The 23,279-nt window shown below is 42.3% G+C and overlaps 1 pseudogene across 1 annotated transcript in view; it reads left to right on the plus strand.

Moving 5' to 3' along the window:
- Positions 1-6,044: 6,044 nt before the first annotated feature.
- The window catches only part of LOC149441790 (proteinase-activated receptor 1-like), a 45,401-nt pseudogene continuing 28,166 nt past the window's right edge, over positions 6,045-23,279 (plus strand). Inside the window, exons 1-4 of the transcript XR_016307296.1 lie at positions 6,045-6,247; positions 10,826-10,936; positions 14,973-15,030; positions 21,739-21,906. The product of XR_016307296.1 is annotated as a proteinase-activated receptor 1-like (transcript). The remainder of the gene's footprint in view (positions 6,248-10,825; positions 10,937-14,972; positions 15,031-21,738; positions 21,907-23,279) is intronic.

Consider the following 23,279-nt stretch of genomic DNA (forward strand, 5'->3'; position numbering starts at 1 on the left):
ATAGACTCCTGAGAGAGAGATATCATATTATCCCTGTACAAATCATTAGTAAGACCTCATCTGGAATATGCAGTTCAGTTTTGGGCACCAATTCACAAAAATAACATTGGGGAAATGGAGAAAGTATAGAGAAGGGCAACCAAACTGATACGAGGCATGGAGGAGATCAGCTATGAGGAAAGATTAGAGGAACTGAATTTATTCTCTCTTGAGAAGAGGAGATTAAGGGGATATATGATCTCCATGTATAATACATAAGGGGGGGATATGATCACCATGTATAATACATAAGGGGGGATATGATCTCCACGTATAATACATAAGGGGGATATGATCTCCATGTATAATACATAAGGGGGGGATATGATCTCCATGTATAATACATAAGGGGGGGATATGATCTCCATGTATAATACATACAGTTGTGGCCAAAATTATTCAACCCCCACTGAAATTGAGTGTTTTGGCCAGTTTGACATTGCTTTTGATCATTCAGTCATCTTGCTTACATTTACATTAAAGAGGCACTTGTAGGTCAGACAAATATAACATAACAGTTATAATGAAATAACCACAAATGTCTTTTCTGTGCTCACAGCATTATCAGTTTTATTCAACCCCCAAGTGACATTCAATCTTAGTACTTAGTACAGCATCCTTTTACAGTTATAACAGCTTTTAAACGTGAAGCATAGCTTGACACAAGTGTCTTGCAGCGATCTACGGGTATCTTCGCCCATTCTTCATGGGCAAAGGCCTCCAGTTCAGTCACATTCTTAGGCTTGCGCACTGCAACTGCTTTCTTTAAGTCCCACCAGAGGTTCTCAATCGGATTTAAGTCTGGTGACTGCGATGGCCACTCCAAAATGTTCCAGCCTTTCCTCTGCAACCATGCTCTAGTGGACTTGGAGGTATGCTTGGGATCATTGTCCTGTTGAAAGGTCCAACGTCTCCCAAGCCTCAGGTGTGTGACGGACTGCATCACGTTTCCATCCAATATCTCCTGGTACTGAAGAGAATTCATGGTACCTTGCACACGCTGAAGCTTCCCTGTACCTGCAGAAGCAAAACAGCCCCAAAGCATGATTGACCCTCCACCATGCTTCACAGTAGGCAAGGTGTTCTTTTCATCATAGGCCTTGTTCTTCCTCCTCCAAACATAGCGTTGATCCATGGGCCCAAACAGTTCTAATTTTGTTTCATCAGTCCACAGAACACTATCCCACAACTTTTGTGGTTTGTCCACATGGCTTTTGGCATACTGCAGTCGACTCTTCTTATTCTTTGGAGACAGCAAGGGGGTACGCCTGGGAGTTCTGGCACGGAGGCCTTCATTACGCAGTGTGCGTCTTATTGTCTGGGCTGAAACTTCTGTACCCACATCTGACAAATCTTTTCTCAGTTCCTCAGCAGTCACACGGGGACTTCTCTCCACTCTACGCTTCAGGTAGCGCACAGCAGTCGAAGTCAGCATCTTCTTTCTGCCACGACCAGGTAGCGTTTCAACAGTGCCCTTTGCCTTGAATTTGCGAATGATGCTTCCTAAGGTGTCTCTTGGTATGTTTAACATCTTTGCAATCTTCTTATAGCCATTGCCCTTCCTGTGAAGAGAAATCACCTCTTCTCTTGTCTTCCTGGACCATTCTCTTGCCTTCACCATGTTTGTAACCACACCAGTAAATGTCTAGAAGGAGCTGAGTATCACAGTCATTTTAAAGCTGCCTAATTGGTGCTTATTATGCTTGATTGCTGCTCGGTGACATCCACAGGTGTTTTCAATACCTGATGGAAAGCACCTGTATGAACCTCTGTTCTTCAGAGTGGTAGTCTTTAAGGGGTTGAATAATTGTGGCAATGAAGAAACCACATAAGAACCATTTACTACTGTATTACATAAACAATTGATGTCATTTTAGTTGCATTTGGGTAGTTACAACGTCCTTGTAGGATTTGATTCTGAATACAATTCCAAATGTACACTATAGTCCCTAAACCCCTTTACAGCATTGGGGGTTGAATAATTTTGGCCACAACTGTAAGGGGGGATATGATCTCCATGTATAATACATAAGGGGGGATATGATCTCCATGTATAATACATAAGGGGGGATATGATCTCCATGTATAATACATAAGGGGGGATATGATCATCATGTATAATACATAAGAGGGGGGATATGATCTCCATGTATAATACATAAGTGGGATATGATCTCCATGTATAATACATAAAGGGGATATGATCTCCATGTATAATACATAAGGGGGGGATATGATCTCCATGTATAATACATAATGGGGGATATGATCTCCATGTATAATACATAAGGGGGGATATGATCTCCATGTATAATACATAAGGGGGATATGATCTCCATGTATAATACATAAGGGGGATATGATCTCCATGTATAATACATAAGGGGGGATATGACCATCATGTATAATACATAAAGGGGATATGATCTCCATGTATATTACATAAGGGGGGATATGATCTCCATGTATATTACATAAGGGGGGATATGATCTCCATGTATATTACATAAGGCGGGATATGATCTCCATGTATATTACATAAGGGGGGATATGATCTCCATGTATATTACATAAGGGGGGATATGATCTCCATGTATAATACATAAGGGGGGATATGATCTCCATGTATAATACATAAGGGGGATATGATCACCATGTATAATACATAAGGGGGATATGATCTCCATGTATAATACATAAGGGGGGGGTATGATCTCCATGTATAATACATAAGGGGGATCTGATCTCCATGTATAATACATAAGGGGGGATATGATCACCATGTATAATACATAAGGGGGATATGATCTCCATGTATAATACATAAGGGGGATATGATCTCCATGTATAATACATAAGGGGGGATATGATCACCATGTATAATACATAAGGGGGGATATGATCTCCATGTATAATACATAAGGGGGGGATATGATCTCCATGTATAATACATAAGGGGGGATATGATCTCCATGTATAATACATAAGGGGGGATATGATCTCCATGTATAATACATAATGGGGGATATGATCTCCATGTATAATACATAAGGGGGGATATGATCTCCATGTATAATACATAAGGGGGATATGATCTCCATGTATAATACATAAGGGGGATATGACCATCATGTATAATACATAAAGGGGATATGATCTCCATGTATATTACATAAGGGGGGATATGATCTCCATGTATATTACATAAGGGGGGATATGATCTCCATGTATATTACATAAGGGGGATATGATCTCCATGTATATTACATAAGGGGGGATATGATCTCCATGTATAATACATAAGGGGGATATGATCTCCATGTATATTACATAAGGGGGGATATGATCTCCATGTATAATACATAAGGGGGATATGATCTCCATGTATAATACATAAGGGGGGATATGATCTCCATGTATAATACATAAGGGGGATATGATCACCATGTATAATACATAAGGGGGATATGATCTCCATGTATAATACATAAGGGGGGGGTATGATCTCCATGTATAATACATAAGGGGGATCTGATCTCCATGTATAATACATAAGGGGGGATATGATCCCATGTATAATACATAAGGGGGGATATGATCTCCATGTATAATACATAAGGGGGGATATGATCCCATGTATAATACATAAGGGGGGATATGATCTCCATGTATAATACATAAGGGGGGATATGATCTCCATGTATAATACATAAGGGGGGATATGATCTCCATGTATAATACATAAGGGGGAATATGATCTCCATGTATAATACATAAGGGGGATATGATCTCCATGTATAATACATGAGGGGGGTAAGATCACCATGTATAATACATAAGGGGGGATATGATCACCATGTATAATACATAAGGGGGATATGATCTCCATGTATAATACATAAGGGGGATATGATCTCCATGTATAATACATAAGGGGGGATATGATCACCATGTATAATACATAAGGGGGGATATGATCTCCATGTATAATACATAAGGGGGGGATATGATCTCCATGTATAATACATAAGGGGGGATATGATCTCCATGTATAATACATAAGGGGGGATATGATCTCCATGTATAATACATAAGGGGGGATATGATCTCCATGTATAATACATAAGGGGGGATATGATCTCCATGTATAATACATAAGGGGGGATATGATCACCATGTATAATACATAAGGGGGATATGATCTCCATGTATAATACATAAGGGGGATATGATCTCCATGTATAATACATAAGGGGGATATGATCTCCATGTATAATACATAAGGGGGGATATGATCACCATGTATAATATATAAGGGGAGATATGATCTCCATGTATAATACATAAGGGGGGATATGATCCCATGTATAATACATAAGGGGGGATATGATCTCCATGTATAATACATAAGGGGGGATATGATCCCATGTATAATACATAAGGGGGGATATGATCTCCATGTATAATACATAAGGGGGGATATGATCTCCATGTATAATACATAAGGGGGAATATGATCTCCATGTATAATACATAAGGGGGATATGATCTCCATGTATAATACATGAGGGGGGTAAGATCACCATGTATAATACATAAGTGGGGGATATGATCTCCGTGTATAATACATAAGGGAGGATATGATCACCATTTATAATACATAAGGGGGATATGATCTCCATGTATAATACATAAGGGGGGATATGATCTCCATGTATAATACATAAGGGGGGATATGATCACCATGTATAATACATAAGGGGGATATGATCTCCATGTATAATACATAAGGGGGATATGATCTCCATGTATAATACATAGGGGGGATATGATCTCCATGTATAATACATAATGGGGGATATGATCTCCATGTATAATACATAAGGGGGGATATGATCTCCATGTATAATACATAAGGGGGGATATGATCCCATGTATAATACATAAGGGGGGATATGATCTCCATGTATAATACATAAGGGGGATATGATCTCCATGTATAATACATAAGGGGGGATATGATCTCCATGTATAATACATAAGGGGGGATATGATCACCATGTATAATACATAAGGGGGATATGATCTCCATGTATAATACATAAGGGGGATATGATCTCCATGTATAATACATAAGGGGGGATATGATCTCCATGTATAATACATAAGGGGGGATATGATCTCCATGTATAATACATAAGGGGGATATGATCTCCATGTATAATATATAGGGGGGGATATGATCTCCATGTATAATACATAAGGGGGGATATGATCTCCATGTATAAAACATAATAAATTTGGGAGCTGTGAGTGAGGAACAAGGTGAACGATTCCACCAAGACATTAAAGAGATGGAAAGGAGATACCAGGGAAAATGGAGCATTACAATGATGGCAGAATATTGTTGGATGCTTCAGAGAGACATTCCAGATACTACTCACAAGCGTAAATGCACCAAGAGGAGCCTCACAGGGAAGAAGAATTGAGTTTAGTTTGTGTAGGTGAGCTCATTTCAGTTCAAAAATGGATTTTCATGAAAAAATTGTAATAAAACTTTAATTTTCTAAGTCTATTTCAATTTTTTTGAGGTATCGCCTTGTTTAACATAGTTACCTAAATTGTCAGGAAACATGGTGTCTTATGATAAAATGGAGGTCATTTTCGGATTCAGCGCACCAAAAAACATAAAGATTACATGGAATAACAAAAACAGCTCTTGAAAAATTTTTTTTTGCAGACCTGTGTAATAGAAAGCTCAGGTCATATATTTGGTTGTAAATAATAAACATCCCCAAAATGTCTAAAAAATATCTTTACAAGCTGTCATCGTTTATGATCCATGAAAAGAAATCTATTGATTGTTGATTTATTCACCAAAAACCATTTCAGCTGTAGCCGTCATTGAGATGTCACTCATCTGTCTACATCTCATCTTTTTATTGCAGAGTACATCGGAGGCACTCAAGCCGTCTCACCTAGACCGACTACTACGCAGAATACAACGACTCCGCATTGTGATAAATGTCCAAAAAAGACTGACCACCACACCACACATCGTACCATTGTGCTACCCACCAATCATACCACACAAGGACCTTCCCCTCCACCCTCTCCCACAGAATATATTCTGAAAGGCATATTAGGATTCTGTCTAAGAATAAAGGCAATCTTCAAAGTAATGGTGAACACCACCGAGATCAGAAATGTAAGTTAGTCCTGAATATAATCTAGACGTTGTAAAGGCCCAAGAGCCGATGGCAATGAAGAACATTGAATCCAGGTGTGTTTTAGATTGTCCCATCAAATCCCATGATTACCAGATCAATGACTCTATGGCATCCAGTTCTGAGGTCACAGACAGGGTGACCAGCAAAGGGCAATGGCCATAAATATTACAACATTGTGCTCTTATCATTGGTTGTAACAGTTGAAACTCCCCAACACTTATCAGCTAATAGCTATAATACAGAGGCTAAGAGAAGGGTTGTAGGGAATGTGGAGAGAATCCAGTAACTGGACATCACACTGTTGCTGGGCCTTATCTTAGGTATTGCATTTTAATATCTACAGTTCATTTAGCTCTGTGATGCCCTTTGCTGTCAGGTTGCAGTAACAGTTTCCTTCTCTTCTCAGCTCATAGCTATAGCCATACAATAACTATTAGAGGGTCATATGATATTTGGAGAAATTCTAATAAATGGACATCACACTGTTGATGAATGTATGGATTAGTTGGACGGTTACTCCAGTTATCTCTGGGAATTAAACAACACAGGGAAATGGTATCACTCCTGGTTTGCCCGGCTGCACTCACCAGCTGTTAGAGATGTATCCAACAATGGGGACCATCTATTCCCCAGAAACACTCCAGCAATACAGATACAGTAAAAGCTGCATGACTGGTAATCTCTCTTTTCATTAAACTTTATTGTACAATGTTCATTGCATCTTCCCCCAAAACTCTGCTCCCTGTAATGCATTTCACCCTCTTTCAGGGCTTAGCCTAGGATCTGTATACTGGGAATTGTATATGAATTGCACAGGAACTGCAGCAACTTCCTGCGATTCAGTGTGGTGTGATTATTCATTTTGAATGGGCTCAAACTGCACCGCATTGCACCAAAGTTGTGTATGCACTTTTTTCGGAAATACGCAGCAACCGGATCACATGGTCATTTTGTATCATACAATTTGATGCAGGCAGAGGCACGGTGTTTGCGACTTGTATTTGGGGTGTCGTTAACATTGCACTGATACCCACTGCAGATCAGTGCGTTTTGAATGCAGCGCACGGATCTCAGGTCTCTCAGTCTAGTTAGAACCTGGGCTTAGTCATAGAGGCAAAGGAGTTTTTTTGTATCTCTCTCTTGTTCCCAGGAAAACGTAGACTGCTCTAATTTTGGCTGAATAGTGGCTGAAAACATAAAAAGGTTCTACATAATGAATTGCATCTCCCAGCATTGAATTTCAATGATAATTGTGCTTTAAATGCGGTTTAATTGAATATACTGCCAAGGATCATTATTATTATGGAGGGTTTCTTATAAAGGGGAAGTATGATAATGGAGGAGTTGGAGGAAGACGGGGGATCATTATGGGCTTGTTTAAAGCTGCAGAAAGAACAATGTTATCATTAATATGCTGTACCTTCATGGCTGTTAATTGTGGGACTTTTTGTGCATATTAATGCCCCCCACCGCTCTCTAAATCTTTTTCCTCCATGACAAAGCCTTGACAGAGGGTGAAACATGTCAGTGAGGGGTGGAGTTTGGGGGGAGGTGCAATGAACATGGTTTACAAATGTACTTCTACTCCCATAGGAGCCATGTGAATGTTGTCCGTTAATAGAAAATAATACCAGGTCCAGTTGGTAAATTCAGCCACCAAATCCCTGTATATGAAAAACCAGTCAAAAAAGGAACAAGAAAAGATTGAGATTTTCATGGTGCTGACACCTTCTTGCAGAACAAAGACAACAACTCTTTAAAGAAAAATCATCAACTTTTATTACAAATTTAGTTAGAATTGAATGGGGTAAAACAGTCCCCTAAAAAATGGTAAGTCCATAAAGGACTAAAAGAATTGAACCCTCATATTTGTCATCAGCACCACAACCCCCCCGGAGTGCACTACCCCTCCTAGTGTAACTTATTACATAATAATGTACATTATTTACTACAGTAAATCACACAGTATATCGATCTGTAGGAGGGGGTGCCAAGTCCTGACGTGTTTCGCACGAGAGAGGGAAAAGAATAAAGAGAGAGAAAGAAGGAAAAGAGAGAGAAAGAAAGAAAGAAAAAGAAAGAAAGAAAGAAAGAAAAGGAAAAACAGTCAAAAAATTAACAAAAAAAGATTGGTATTTTCACAGTGCTGACACCTTCTCTCAGAACAAATACAACTCTTAAAAAAATCATCAACTTTTATTACAAAATTAGTACAATTGAATGGGGTAAAACATTCCCCTAAAAATGGTAAGTCCATAAAGGGCTCGAAGAATCATATCCTCATATTTGTCATTAGCATCACAACCCCCCAGAGTGCACTACCCCTCCTAGTGTAACTTATCACAGAATGATGTAGTAAATACAGTAACTGACACAGCATATCGATCTGCAGGAGGGGGTGCCAAGTCCCAATGCTTTTCACACTGTGTCTACTAGTGACAAATATGAGGGTTCAATTCTTTGAGTCCTTTATGAAATTACCATTTTTTAGGGGAATGTTTTTCCAAATTCAATTTTAACTAATTTTGTAATTAAAGTTGATGATTTGTTTTAAAGCATTGTTGACTTTATTCTGAGAGAAGGTGTCAGCACCATGAAAACCCCAATCTGTTCTTGTTCCTTTTTTGATGGGCATACTGTCCAGTTCCTTCCCAGTTACTTTGCCCTGCAGCCAGCCACATGGACTCATTCACAGGTCTCTCCAATAACCAGTCTAGGGGTGTTGTTTTTTTACTGGGGATAGGGATGAGGGAGATGAGCGGGATACTCCAAAAACAGGATCTATGTACACTTGAGAACTTTATCTAATCTTCAGTGCAAGCTATGTCAGAGTTTCAGCTTGAATCAAACAGTAGTAGTAGCAGTAACAGTGGTAGTAGCTAGGGATGCACCGAAATTGCTGTGGCCTTAACGTTTCGGCTGAAAACACCACTTTCAGCCATCTGCCAATATGAATAAAAAAAGAACCGACGCAGGTGCCAAAAAAACCCTGCCCCTCGCCGCTGCTGCCGCTGCCCACCCGCCGCTACCGCCCGGCCACCGTTTGATAGTTCTCAGCCTTATTGAGAAATTATCAAATGATCCCAGCGCTGGGCATAGAGATGAGTGAAGGAAAGATGGCCTCCACTCATCCCTATGCCCTTGGAGGACAGGAGCGATGTCACTTCCGGTTACGGCCATTTTTTTTAAAGCACTAGATCAATGCTTTTTTTATCTAATGCTTTACATTGCAGAGGAGAGATGTGGGGTCTTATTGACCCCATATCTCTCTATAAAGAGGACCCATCACTAAATAATTCTATCACAAGGGATGCATGCATTCCTTGTGACAAAAATAAAAGTGATTAAAATTTTTTTTAAAGAGACAGTGAAATAAACAAAACAAAACAAATTAAATAAATAAATAAAAAAAAGTTTAAAGTGCTCTCGTCCCCCCGTGCTCACACTTAGTGGTGAATGCATATGTAGGCCATGCCCACATATGTAAATGGTGTTCAAACCACAGATGTGAGGTATCGACACGAATGTCAAAGCGAGAGCAATAATTCTTGCACTAGACCTCCTCTGTAATGTTATACTACCAACCTGTAGAAAACTTTAAAGCATTACCCATGGAGATTTTTAAGTACTGCAGTTTTTTTATATATAAAATATCTATTTATTTTTAAAAACTGCACATTTCGGTTTCGGCTGCCGGCCAAGTGCATTTTGAATTTTCGTTTTCGGTTTAGGCACCAGAATTTTCATTTTGGTGCACCACTAGTAGTAGCAGTAATTTCTTTAGAGCCCCAGAGCAATGCCCCTTTAAATTTGGCCAGGTGGACACCAGTCCTGTGGTAGACCCGCACCTGACTCCCCAGCACCAGAAGGGGTTAACCAGCACTCAGTCTCTGAGATTCTTTAGGGGTGTCATTACTCACAAGGCCTAAGAGTAGCTGAACGCCTTCCTCCGTGATACCAGACCAGATCTTCAGTAGACGGCCCCTCAGTCAGCACAGCAGAACCTGGGACTTAGCATTCAGGCCCTCAGGTCACCCACCTGAAGCCACATGGCAGTAGATGTCTGGGAGGGCAGTGTGTCCTCTCTCAGGCTTGGACGATCCTATGCAGGAAAGACCCAGAACTTCAGTGCTCACTGAATAAATCCTGCTACCCAGCATGCCTTCAGAGCCTCTCCCTGGTCAATAGGTTGGGGCTCTATCAATATTCATGTTACCTTCTGCATAATGCCATACCTATCATCCAGAAACGTCTACAGTCTCCTGGATACAGAGGAAGCTATAGGCAGACTGGTAGCAGCTGAGCACACAGAGCAGACCTAACTAAGTGATCACAGCTCACCAACTACAGAGATCTGACCATGCTTTTTACAGCCACTCAGACTACAGTGGGATATTACATTTACCTATCAAATACCAAGCAACAGCTCACTATGTAAACCTAGCACCAAACTAGGAGGGAGCTACACAAATGTTATGCAATTTGACATAAAAGCATTTTTAGGTCATGGCCCCGATCTGTCTCACACTGATCCGTGTGCTTGTTGTGTTCCACAGATCACCATCCCATCACCTCCAACCACAAAGGTTTATGGACTTTGTAGACATGAGGAAGCGTGGCTGAGCCTGTACTTTCCAGAAGGAGAGCTTACCCTGTTATTAAAAGAGGTATGGTGGGCACAGGCTGGGGGAGGGGTGTATTGATGGGACATGGAGGGTACAATATGTCTAAAGACCCCCAGGCTGTCCAGGGGGTACAGAGGGGACCACAGCTCAGTATTATGGGAAGCTGCTTGTAATGAAAGGAGAGATTGATCTCCAGATATCAGACAATATGAGGCGGACAGTTTGGAATTTTGTATTAGGTAGCAATGGTCTGTTTCAAATACCACTTTATGCCGTGACCCGGTCTGTATGGACAGGATCCCCGTGTGCAATGTACTAACCCAGCAGGATCCAAAGACAGCTTAAAGGATAAGTTCACCTTTTGGACAAAAATAATAAATGCACATTTTTTTGTAGGTAAAACAATGTATATTTATTATTTTTGTCCAAAAGAGCCTGGAAAGCATTGCACCAGAGATCAGTAGATTGCTGATGTCATGCAGGTCTCCTGCAGACCTGTCAGAATACCTGCTTGCTGTATGGGATGTATGGGATGTACGGGGTGTACGAGGTGTATGGGGTGTACGGGATGTATGGAATGTACGGGATGTATGGGATGTACAGTCAAGCAGATATTCTGACAGGAAGCTCTAATGAACTACCAAGTTGCTCCACAGTGTGTCCCTGGAAGTCTGTAAAGCTCATCATACACTATACAATCTGATTGTACAATCTCCTTTAGCTCTATCATCAACTATGTAGCGCAAGGGCCTGCCTGATTGGACACAGAGTGATTGGATTGATAGCTGTGTCCTATTATATAGTTTTAGAGATCTAATGATTGTACAGAAATCATACAATCAGATTGCATAGTGTATGACCATATTTATACACCTAAAATTACCTAGTTACCCTTTCAGTGGCACTAATTGTTAATGACACTCCAAACATGGAAGCAAACACACATTGTGCCGAGTGAAAAAACGTGTGCCAAAAACACAGTAAAAAATGTGCAAACCGCAACAATGCAAAATGTCCCAAGAGCTACTTTGCCACATTTGTTGCTCATAGAGAAGGCCATCGAAATCAATGGGCTGCCCTATGAGTGTCAAGGGAATACTCTGCCCAAGAACATGCGCCCCACTACATGAGGTGTGGATGGGGCCTGAAAGTGAAATTGGTGTGTTTACACAGGGACAATGACCGCCGAGTGTCTCCATCCGCTCTCTCCTATGTACTTGTATAAAGCTGGCCACACACTATGCAACCTGATTGTACATGTAGCACTACCCCCTTGAGTATTTTTCGGGTTCCCTGTCTGTTCTGAGCCTGCCTTGAAAGCCCCACCCCCACTGACTCCACCCTAGACCTTGGACCAGGAGGACCCCCTGGATAAAACCATAAACTAGACTCACACACAGTTTAGAGTGGATTGATATTTTGCAGATATTGAGGTCAGAATGCAGCACAATAAAATGACAGGAGAACATGTGCATAGGAGAACACAGCCTATTCCCAACCAGGGTGCCCAGGTACCCAGGGGTGCCTGGGGGTTTCTTCAGGGGTGCCTGGGGGTTTCTTCAGGGGGTGCCTTGGGGTTTCTTCAGGGGTGCCTGGGGGTGTCTTCAGGGGTGCCTTGGCAAAAATGTCTGCAAATTGCCCAAAACTTGTATACAAGCCAGCGGGTGGAACAAGCCTGCCGTTTAGTTACACAAAGCCACAGGTTTTCATTGTGCACCACTGCGACCTTCTAGCCGCCGGCATCTTGATAACCAATGACATCATCACTTGATAAGGACCCCCATGCATCTCACCCCACAGCACGATCGCAGTATGATTGTGAGTGCGGGAACCACATGGAAACCCCATGGTCAAAATGACAATGCTGTTTCCATGGACTGTGAGAGATAAGCACATTAGGATGGTTTGGGCAAAAAAGACATTAGAAAAGGCTTCTATTTATTATGAAAAGCCAAAATCTGCCTGAAAAGGTGAACTTAGCCTTTACGTGTCAGTGGTTGCTGGGGTGCAGGCATCTGGGCCACACAACATCACATATTTCTGGGTGCAGGCATCTGGGCCACACAACATCACATGTTTCTGGGTGCAGGCATCTGGGCCACACAACATCACATGTTTCTGGATGCAGGCATCTGGGCCACACAACATCACATGTTTCTGGGTGCAGGCATCTGGGCCACACAACATCACATGTTTCTGCGTGCAGGCGTCTGGGCCACACAACATCACATGTTTCTGGGTGCAGGCATCTGGGCCACACAACATCACATATTTCTGGGTGCAGGCATCTGGGCCACACAACATCACATGTTTCTGGGTGCAGGCATCTGGGCCACACAACATCACATGTTTCTGGATGCAGGCATCTGGGCCACACAACATCACATGTTTCTGGGTGCAGGCATCTGGGCCACACAACATCACATATTTCTGGGTGCAGGCATCTGGGCCACACAACATCACGTTTCTGGGTGCAGGCATCTGGGCCACACAACATCACATATTGCTGGGTGCAGGCATCTGGGCCACACAACATCACATGTTTCTGGGTGCAGGCATCTGGGCCACACAACATCACATGTTTCTGGGTGCAGGCATCTGGGCCACACAACATCACATGTTTCTGGGTGCAGGCATCTGGGCCACACAACATCACATGTTTCTGGGTGCAGGCATCTGGGCCACACAACATCACATGTTTCTGGGTGCAGGCATCTGGGCCACACAACATCACATGTTTCTGGGTGCAGGCACCTGGCCACACAACATCACATGTTTCTGGGTGCAGGCACCTGGCCACACAACATCACATGTTTCTGGGTGCAGGCACCTGGCCACACAACATCACATGTTTCTGGGTGCAGGCACCTGGCCACACAACATCACATGTTTCTGGGTGCAGGCACCTGGCCACACAACATCACATGTTTCTGGGTGCAGGCATCTGGGCCACACAACATCACATGTTTCTGGGTGCAGGCATCTGGGCCACACAACATCACGTTTCTGGGTGCAGGCATCTGGGCCACACAGCATCACATGTTTCTGGGTGCAGGCATCTGGGCCACACAACATCACATGTTTCTGGGTGCAGGCATCTGGGTCACACAACATCACATGTTTCTGGGTGCAGGCATCTGGGTCACACAACATCACGTTTCTGGGTGCAGGCATCTGGGCCACACAACATCACATATTGCTGGGTGCAGGCATCTGGGCCACACAACATCACATGTTTCTGGGTGCAGGCATCTGGGCCACACAACATGACATATTGCTGGGTGCAGGCAGCCTGGCTGCATAGTCTCAATGGTTGTTATGGTGCTGGTGGATGGCTCAATGGAAATGATGATGATCCAGGACAAGCAGCATTGTCCATTTTTGGAGCTCCCCTCCTCCTCTTGCTGTCAGTTACAATGCCCGCCCACTTTTCTCCCTATCTCAGTCAGCTCCTCCATTCTCTGTGCTGACTGAGCTGTCCACTCCCCTGCAGAGCACTGTGCACCCATTAGGTCCAGGCTCCATGTAGGAGAGCAGTACATACTGACTGGTGCAGACATGACCGGTGGAGGGAGGTTAGTCTTTCTCATATGTCCTCTCTCCTCTCCCAGATGGTCCTCCTATTAGTGAGGGTCCTACAGTCATCACATGGGGGGCTTACAAAGTGATCAATGCCAGCAGAGTGATGAGATTGACTTGCTCTACTCTGGAACTTTTATTACTCGCTATCTCTGCAAAGTCTACAGTGTACAATAGCTTCATAGTTCCAGGAGGGCTGAGAACACTGTACGGCGGCTCTTACAGATCTTCTCCACATCCATTTCTCTGCCATCACTGGCTCCTGCGGCTCCTGAAGGACAAGCTTGGAGAATGGCTCTACTTATCACACCGCTATTAGCTCCTCCCCCTACTCCACCCTCTGTCCTGGGGTGTGGGGGGGGGGAAATTCATGGAAATGGGTTGCAAAGGTGTACGAAAGCATGACACAATGCATTGCACCAGCAGTAATACATATAATATGTGGGACACAACTAGTAACAATTGTATTGATGGAACCATTTGTACTATTCTTTTGTAGAACAAGACGGAGAGTTCGTTTTACCTGGGGAAGGTTTATACTAACATAAAGGAAGAAGGTAATACAATAAATTATCCTAATTTATTAATATTTATTAAACATTACGTTTACTCAGCTTACCAGTGGTGGAAGCTAGTGGTGTTACACCCCGCAGTCTTTTCTGTCTTTTAAAGAGCCTATTGGTGAGATCCCTGCAATGAGCTCCGGAACCTGTACACTTGTTTTCCCATTTATGAGGGTCTCCCACCATCCCTGAGTTGAGTTTCCTGGTCTGTATACCTGCTGTATTCTTTATGAAGGATTCCTGGTATAATAGTCCTAGCTGAGCTCAGCCTTGTATCCATGCATTTTTTTTTTTCATTTAAATATTTATTTATTTTCCATATAAATTATACAATTCCTTATTATTTTCATACAGAAATCATTTTCCAACCCATTAATTACTTTTCTTCCTATCTTTTATTCCCATTGCCTCCCTAGTCCCCATCTCATACCCCACCACCCCCCACAGAGTACCCACCCTCCCCACTCATGAACCCTCCCAGTCTGAATTATTCTATTAACTCTTTTCCTAAAACGTGTATACAAATACTTCTTCCTCTTTGACATTACTACTTTGTATGACTCGCTACAAATTCTTCCCATTTTCTCCACTTCTTATAGAATAGCCCCATCTTGTCTTCTTGCGTATGATATAGTTTCTCCATCTTACATATCTGATTCGTTCTCTCTACCCAGTCCGCCTCCCTCGGCGCCTCTGGTCTGTGCCAAAACCTAGGAATCAGACCCTTTGCCGCATTCAGGTAGTGCCATATACCAGAGTCCTTATATTTATTTACTGATAAATCTGTACTGTGTAGTAGACACACACGCCTTGGATCTTTGGGCACTCCCACCATAAGTGATATAACGTACCTATCTTTCCACATCCCCTCCAGCACTCTGGTGTATTTTCCCCACTCATCCTGTGTTCCACATTCGATGCAATGTGCCATCTTGTTAAACATTTATAATTTACCTCCACCTCTCTCATACTTATGTTCTCGTGTATTAATCTATATATTTTCCTTTGTTTATCTTCATCTAATTCTATTTCCATATCTCTTTCCCATTTTGCTATATACATTGGCTTTTTATGTGTGTCTAACTCAGTGAGAATCTTATAAACTTTTGCCGTGCCCCGTTTCCCATCTCCTCGTGCATCCAATAACCTCTCAAACAAATTCCAATCCTTTCTCGGTCTCAAAGGTTTCGGGAGGTTTCTAACAAAGTGTTTTAATTGATGATATCTCCACTCGTCTATTTTAAAAAAAAATTCCCTTTTATCTTTTTCCAAATCTTTAAGTGTCCTTAATTCCTGACCATCCATAATATCTCTCAATTGAATATCCTCTTTTTTTTTTTTAACCATTTTCCTATACTCTCCTCCCTACCTGGAGGGAAATAGTCCGTGTTCCTAAGTGAAATTAGTTGTGAATTAAAATCCCATTTCATAAATTTGTGCAATTTATCCCAAACCTTTAAAACATTCAGTGTAAAAACACTCGTGGTATCTTTTAAACCTCTATATTTTGCTGGTACCCATATAATTTTACTCAAAGTAGTTGCACTTAATTCATTCTCAATCTTAACCCACCTTTTCCCCTCTTGGTTATGTGTCCAATCGTACATTCTCGCTAGAACTACTGCTCTATAGTACCTCTTGATATCTGGCACTCCCAAACCTCCCTTCTCCTTATTTCTGCTCAGCAAGTCATATGATATTCTAGATTTTTTATTTTTCCATATGTATCTTGTTAACATCTTTTTTATTACTTTAAAAAATACCTCCGGGATTTTAACTGGGATCATCTGAAATTTGTACAGGATTTTAGGTACAATTACCATTTTTAACAGGTTTATACGCCCTATCCAAGATGGATTACCTCTTCCCAATTTCCTTAGTTCCTCCTTAATCTCGTTTAAGAGTGGGATATAATTTAATTTGTACAAGTTCGTATACGAAGCAGATAGTTTAACCCCTAAATACTTTATCTCTCTATTTTTCCATATAAAAGGGAATTCTTTTTGTATTTTTTCTTTTTCGCTATTTGGAAGATTTACATTTAAGATCTCAGTTTTTGTTGGATTGATTTTTAGGTTTGATAACTCCCCATAGTCCTTTAAGCTCTTCATTAAATTCGGGAGTGTTATCCTAGGGTTTCCCACATAGAACAACAGGTCGTCCGCAAAGGCTGCCACCTTATGTTCGTCTCCTCCTATCTGCACCCCTGTTATATCTATATTTTTCCTAATTGTTGCCAGTAATGGTTCCAACGACAGTACATACAGCAATGGGGACAGTGGACATCCCTGTCTGGTTCCATTAGACATTCCTATATTTTCCGACCTCTCTCCATTGACCATAATAACCGCGGAGGGTTCCCTATACAATTTTCCTATCCACTCTCTCATTCTTGCTCCCAATCCTAAGATCTCCAGAGTATCCATCATAAAGCTCCAGTTCAGTCTATCAAATGCCTTTTCAGCATCAATCGAAAGCACCACTACTGGAGTTTTCCCCTTCCTAGCCTTCTGGATAAGCAACAGAGTTCTCAACCCGTTGTCTCTACCCTCCCTCCCTGGAACAAATCCCACCTGATCCGCTTGGATCCATTCTGGCATTAAATCTTTTAATCTGTTTGCTAAAACCTTTGCGAATAACTTTGTGTCAGTGTTCAAGAGTGATATCGGTCTATAACTAGAGCATTGAGTAGCATCCTTCCCCTCCTTTTGGATTAGTACCACATGGGCCTGTAAAGATTCCCTTCTCATCTCCATCTCTCCTCCCAGGGCGTACATATATTTCACCAATTTAGGTAGTAATAAGTCACTATATTTTTTATAGTACCTCACTGTATACCCATCTGGACCTGGGCTTCTCCCCTTTATGGTACTTTTTAATGCACTTTCTATTTCTTCCTGCGTAATTTCCAAGTCAAGGGAATTCAATTGATCCTCACTTAGCTTCGGTAGTCCTGCGTTTTTTAAATATACCCTTCTTTTTTCTCTACTCTCTTTTCCATTTCCATTTACTGGATCTTGGGAGGCAATATTATACAGCTTACTATAGTATTCTTTGAACACCTTAGTGATCTCTTTGGTAGAATAAACCATTTCTCCCTTGGGGTTTCTTATTTTTTCTATATAGTTCCTATTTTTCTTTTCCCTCAAGGCTCTCATTAGATATTTTCCTGGTCTATCTCCCCATCTATACCTCTCACTTGCTACTTTGTTAAAGGCTCTTCTCTTCTCCTCCTCCATCAATAACTCTAGATCTTCTTTCTTTTTTACTACCTTCTGTCTTATCTCATCTGTTCTTTTATTTTTATGTATCTGCTCTAGATCACTTATTTCTTTTAACAGCCCGGTAAGTTTCGCTCTTCTTTCCCTTTTCTTTTTTGCCCCGGACGCAATCAATATACCTCTTATGTAGGCCTTGTGGGACTCCCACACTGTAGCCACCGACACCTCACCTGTCTCATTCTCCTGAAAAAATCTATCAATTTCTTCTCTAATTTTCTGGTCAACCTCCTGGTCCATAAGAAGAGCTTCATTCAACTTCCATCCTGTCCCTCCGGTCGAACGTCTCCCCTACCTCATTTTCAATGTAACAGGGGCATGGTCAGAGAGAGACGTCGCTTCTATCTCTATTTTATCCACCATTTCTATAAGCTGATGGTCTACCAATATGTAGTCCAATCTGGAATACATCCCATGGGCATTAGAGAAGTAAGTGTAGTCTCTCTCTTTTCCATGTATCACTCTCCAAATATCCACCAGTTGACACTCATGTATCACCCCCTTCAAAATTTTCAAAGCTCTACTTCCCTCTCGCTGCACAGAAGAGGTCGTGTCCATCTGTGGGTCCATACAGAAATTTAAATCCCCCGCCACTATCAAACGTCCCTCCTTAAAGGCCATCAGTTTTCTCAAGACTCCCTTCAGAAATACCTCCGGTCTCTTATTTGGGCAATAAATATTCACAATTGTACATTTCTGTTCTTGTAATCTACCCTTCAAAAATAAAAATCTCCCCTCAGGATCTATTTCTCTCTCTTCAATCTCCAACCTTATGTTTTGTGCAAACCCTATTGCTACTCCTTTAGCTCTCTTAATCGGGGAATCTGCATAGAACCATGTTGGGTAATTTCTCGAGTTCAACTTTACATTTGACTTGATCTCTAGGTGAGTCTCCTGCAAAAAAACCTTCTTCTCTATGCTGCAACTCCTTAAATAATTTAAATCTCTTCCCAGGACAGCTCAATCCTTTTACATTATATGTTATAAATCGTAAATTGTCCATACGTCTTGTATCGGTATTTTTTTCCCCCTTCTATCGTGCAGAGTATTATCTCTAAAACCCCTCCTATCCCTCTCGTCTTTCTAACCATAACCCTCCCCCCCTCACCCGCTAATCCCCTCCCCCCCTCCCCTCTCCCTCTCCCTCTACCCCCCCTCAACCCCCCATTTTTTAGGCCTTCAAATTGCCTATCAATCATTTGTGGATATAAGACCACCTTTGATTTTTTTTTAAACCTTGGGGTTGAACTCCTCCCATGTACGGCTTTCCCATCCTCCAACCACCCCCGATTACCCTCGTTCTCTTTATTTCTTTCCACTTTAGCGGTGCGGTTGGAAGAGATAGAGAGGAATATAAAAAAAAAAAAAAAAAAATCACGTTATCCCCTCTAACTCCTCCCTACCTCCCCCCTACCTACTGTCTGCCATTCCTCTTTTCCCCCGTTGCCTATTTCTCCCTCTGATTCCCACCCAGTAATCCTTATTCTATGCAATTCCAGTCTATCGCAGAAGTCTCTTAAGTCCTCAGGAAATCTCAAATATGCTGTAACATCATTCTTCCATCCGATTAAACACTCTGGGTTACCCCATCTATATTGAACATTCCGTGTTCTCATCTGCTCTAATAGGGGTTTCAAGGATCTCCTTCTCCACAATGTCTCATACGATAAGTCCGCAAATATCTGAATATTTATATCTCCATACTTAATAGTTGTTCTTCCTTTAGTCCTTTTCCAAATCTCTTCCTTATCTCCATATTTATGCAGCTGAACAATCACATCTCTTGGTTTTTCCTTCTCATTACCTTGGTGGAACTTTCCTGTTCTATATACTCCATCCAATTTAATTACCTCTGTTTCAGATCTGTCCATAATGGAGTTTAACATTTTACAGACTATTTCTTGCAGTTCTCTCCCTTTCAGAATTTCTGGGATTCCTCTTATCCTCAAGTTGCTTCTCCTATTCCTGTTCTCTTGTACTTCTATTTTATACAGCAATTGTTTCTGCGTATTCCTCATCATAACGGACCTTTTTTCTAGGTCTGAAATGAATTGGGTATGTTTATTAATTTTTTCCTCCATTTCTTCCATTCTCATTAGCAGGTGCCCTAGATCCTGTCGTATATTTGTCATTTCTTGCTTAAAAGTTTTTTTCCAAATTTTTAAACATTTCGGCCATCTCTCTTTTATTCGGCACTTGTAAATCCTTTTCAAGATCTTTCCTCTCTGGGTTTTCTATCGACTGTTGGCTGCTACAATTCGGGCCCAATGACATTCTAGGGCTATTTTCCATGCTGGTTTCCATTTCCCCTTTTTCATTTCCACTATGGGCCCTTTCTGGAGTCGCGTTCCCCTGGGAGGTATATTTTTTAATTGTACCCGTCTGGGACCCTTTAAGCCCGCTTCCTTTAACGCTTTTATTCTTCATACCTCCTGTGCAGGCTGTACTCTTTAACCAGAGGGAAACTTTAGGCTGTATATTGGGGTATTGATATTAGTCAAATCTCTCTTCTCTTCTAAAACTACTTAACAATTTCTCTTTCTCTCTTCTTTCTTTAATTTTTTTCACTTTCCAGATCCCCCTGGGAATCCCCCTTCACTCTTTTATAGGCAACTTAAGATCATTTCCCACAGTCCAGGACACATATACAATTACATTTGGCTTCTTCACTCACCCTCCTTCACTTGCTCATCGAGTGAGTCGACCCGAGTCACAGCCGTCCATTTATTTCTCCTGGTTTGTATCTCTGGGGGATTCCTGCAGGGTCTCCTGTTGCTTGTAGATATGTGTCCTGTGTTTTACTCTTCTGTGCAGCAGGTTTAGGGATTAATCTGGCGTCTCCCCTCTCCTGTCAGGGAACCGGCCGGCGTCTCTGCTTCCCAGAGCTCCTTTGCGGCCACCAGCGAGCTCCCGCCGCACTGCTCCGTTTCCCCGGCAACCCGACAGCTGATCTCGGGTCTCTGCAGCGTAATCCCCTCCCGGAGCTCCGTGCCCGCACTCGCTCTCCTCCTCCTTCACCGCGCCGGCTTCTCACCCTTAGGAGACCTCCTCACTCAGGTAGGGCTCCGCCATGTAAGTCCTGAGGGTTCTCGGGGTAGTCAGCTCGGAGGTTGTCGGAGAGCACTCACATAGTGCTCTCCGTCACCGCCATGTTTAGGCTCCTCCCCTGTATCCATTCATTGATCTTGTTCACCCTGCTTATATTTTTTAATTGTTAGTTTGGGTAATGGCCCTCATGGTGCTCAGCTGGGCTGCCTTGTACAGTAGATTAGTCTATACAGGTATAGCATCATTCTCTTTGTATACCATCTCTAGCCATGTCCAGCCTTGTCTCCTATGCATACCATCCTCTGATGATACATCATTTGTCTTCTTACAGTTGGCAGGCATGCTCACATGTAATCTATGTGTTTTTGGTTTACAGATGGGACCTACAGAGAAGAGTTTTTGTTTCTGAAATCCTTGGTTACCCCACTTGGACATTCAATAACTTCTGAAGAAGTGATATTGAGGATTGGTCCTAAAGTGAGCGTTGTGCTCCAAGATGTCCAGGTTCAGGTCTTTACACTGGAAGGGCATAATTTCACAAGTGGTAAGCCACACCGGGATGATGATATTGACTCTCGTTATGTAGCATTTTACCTGAACCTTTACCTCATGGGGATCTGACCTCACCATTGCAGATGGGATCACCAAACTCTGCAGAATCATCTCATCCAGTTGTTTCTTACATTTCCCTTTATTTTATTAACAGCGTTCTGTGCATTTCATTCATCTTCCTATGTCAGGGGCACAGCATTTTCTGATACAGAGGTCATGTCTCGGCTCTCTCACCTTCCCCTAACCTTCTCCTCTTTACTGTCTACACCAGGGGCGGACTGACCATTTTGAAACTCGGGCACTGCCCGAGGGCCTGGGGTCAGTAGGGGGCCCCATGAGATGCCCCTGGTACCTTTTTCATAGGCTTTTTTGAGTTTGGGCAAGGACACAGGAGCCCCATGATCCCCTATTGCCCGGGGGCCCCATAAGTTGTCAGTCCGCCCCTGGTCTACACCATCCAGAGGAGACCTGGAGCAAGGGGCATTAATGGCCTTTCTTTTGCATATTCTTCTTACCAGGCTGACCCTCCTCCACGGACCCTGAACAGTTTCCAGATCAGGACTTTTGTCCTTACTATAAACTTGTGACATGTTTGTTCTAAGTCAGTGTTGGAGGAAGTCCGAAGGTCAGAACTAGCGTAGGAGAATTAACATTTTCAGTAAATCAACCGAGACCTCCAATGTATTTCACCCTGAAGAAGGGAAGCTGATGTACAACAATTAGTGATGGGCCGAACACCCCCCTGTTTGGTTCACGGTCGAACATTCAAACCTACAGAATGTTTGACCGCGAACTTCAAACATGAAGAATTTACTGAACTTACTGCATCTGAGTATGCGATAAGATACGCTCAGTTACTACAATACCACAGGAGTTATGATATTAAGTCATGTGGTATTTTAGTAGAGATTCATTCATGTTTCATCTGTCAGTGGGGTTCCCCGCTGACAGCTGAATTTAAATGAATTGATCTGGTTTGCCCGACAATTAAATTTTTTTTTTTAAAAATGACGTGGGGTCCCCCCTCCCATCCATACCAAGCCCTTCAAGTCTGGTATGGATTTTGAGGGGAACCCCCATGCAATAATTTAAAAAAAAATGGCGTGAGGGTCCCCCCCAGAATCCATACCAGACCCTTATCCAAGCATCCTGCCTGACAGGTCAGGAAAAGGGGGGGGGGAGAGCGAGTGTCCCCCCCTTCTGAACCATACCAAGCCACATGCCCTCAAATAGGGGGGTGTGCTGCTTGTCGATGGGTACAAGGGACTATTTCCCACAACCCTGGGCTGTGGCTGTGGGAGTTTGTGGGCAAGGGGCTTATCAGAATCTGGAAGCCCTCTTTAACAAGGGGACCCTCAGATCCCA

This window comes from Staurois parvus, unplaced genomic scaffold (assembly GCF_062004578.1).
Source record: "Staurois parvus isolate SC_StPar_1 unplaced genomic scaffold, SC_StPar_1.0 ptg000947l, whole genome shotgun sequence".
Classification (NCBI taxonomy): Eukaryota; Metazoa; Chordata; class Amphibia; order Anura; family Ranidae; genus Staurois; species Staurois parvus.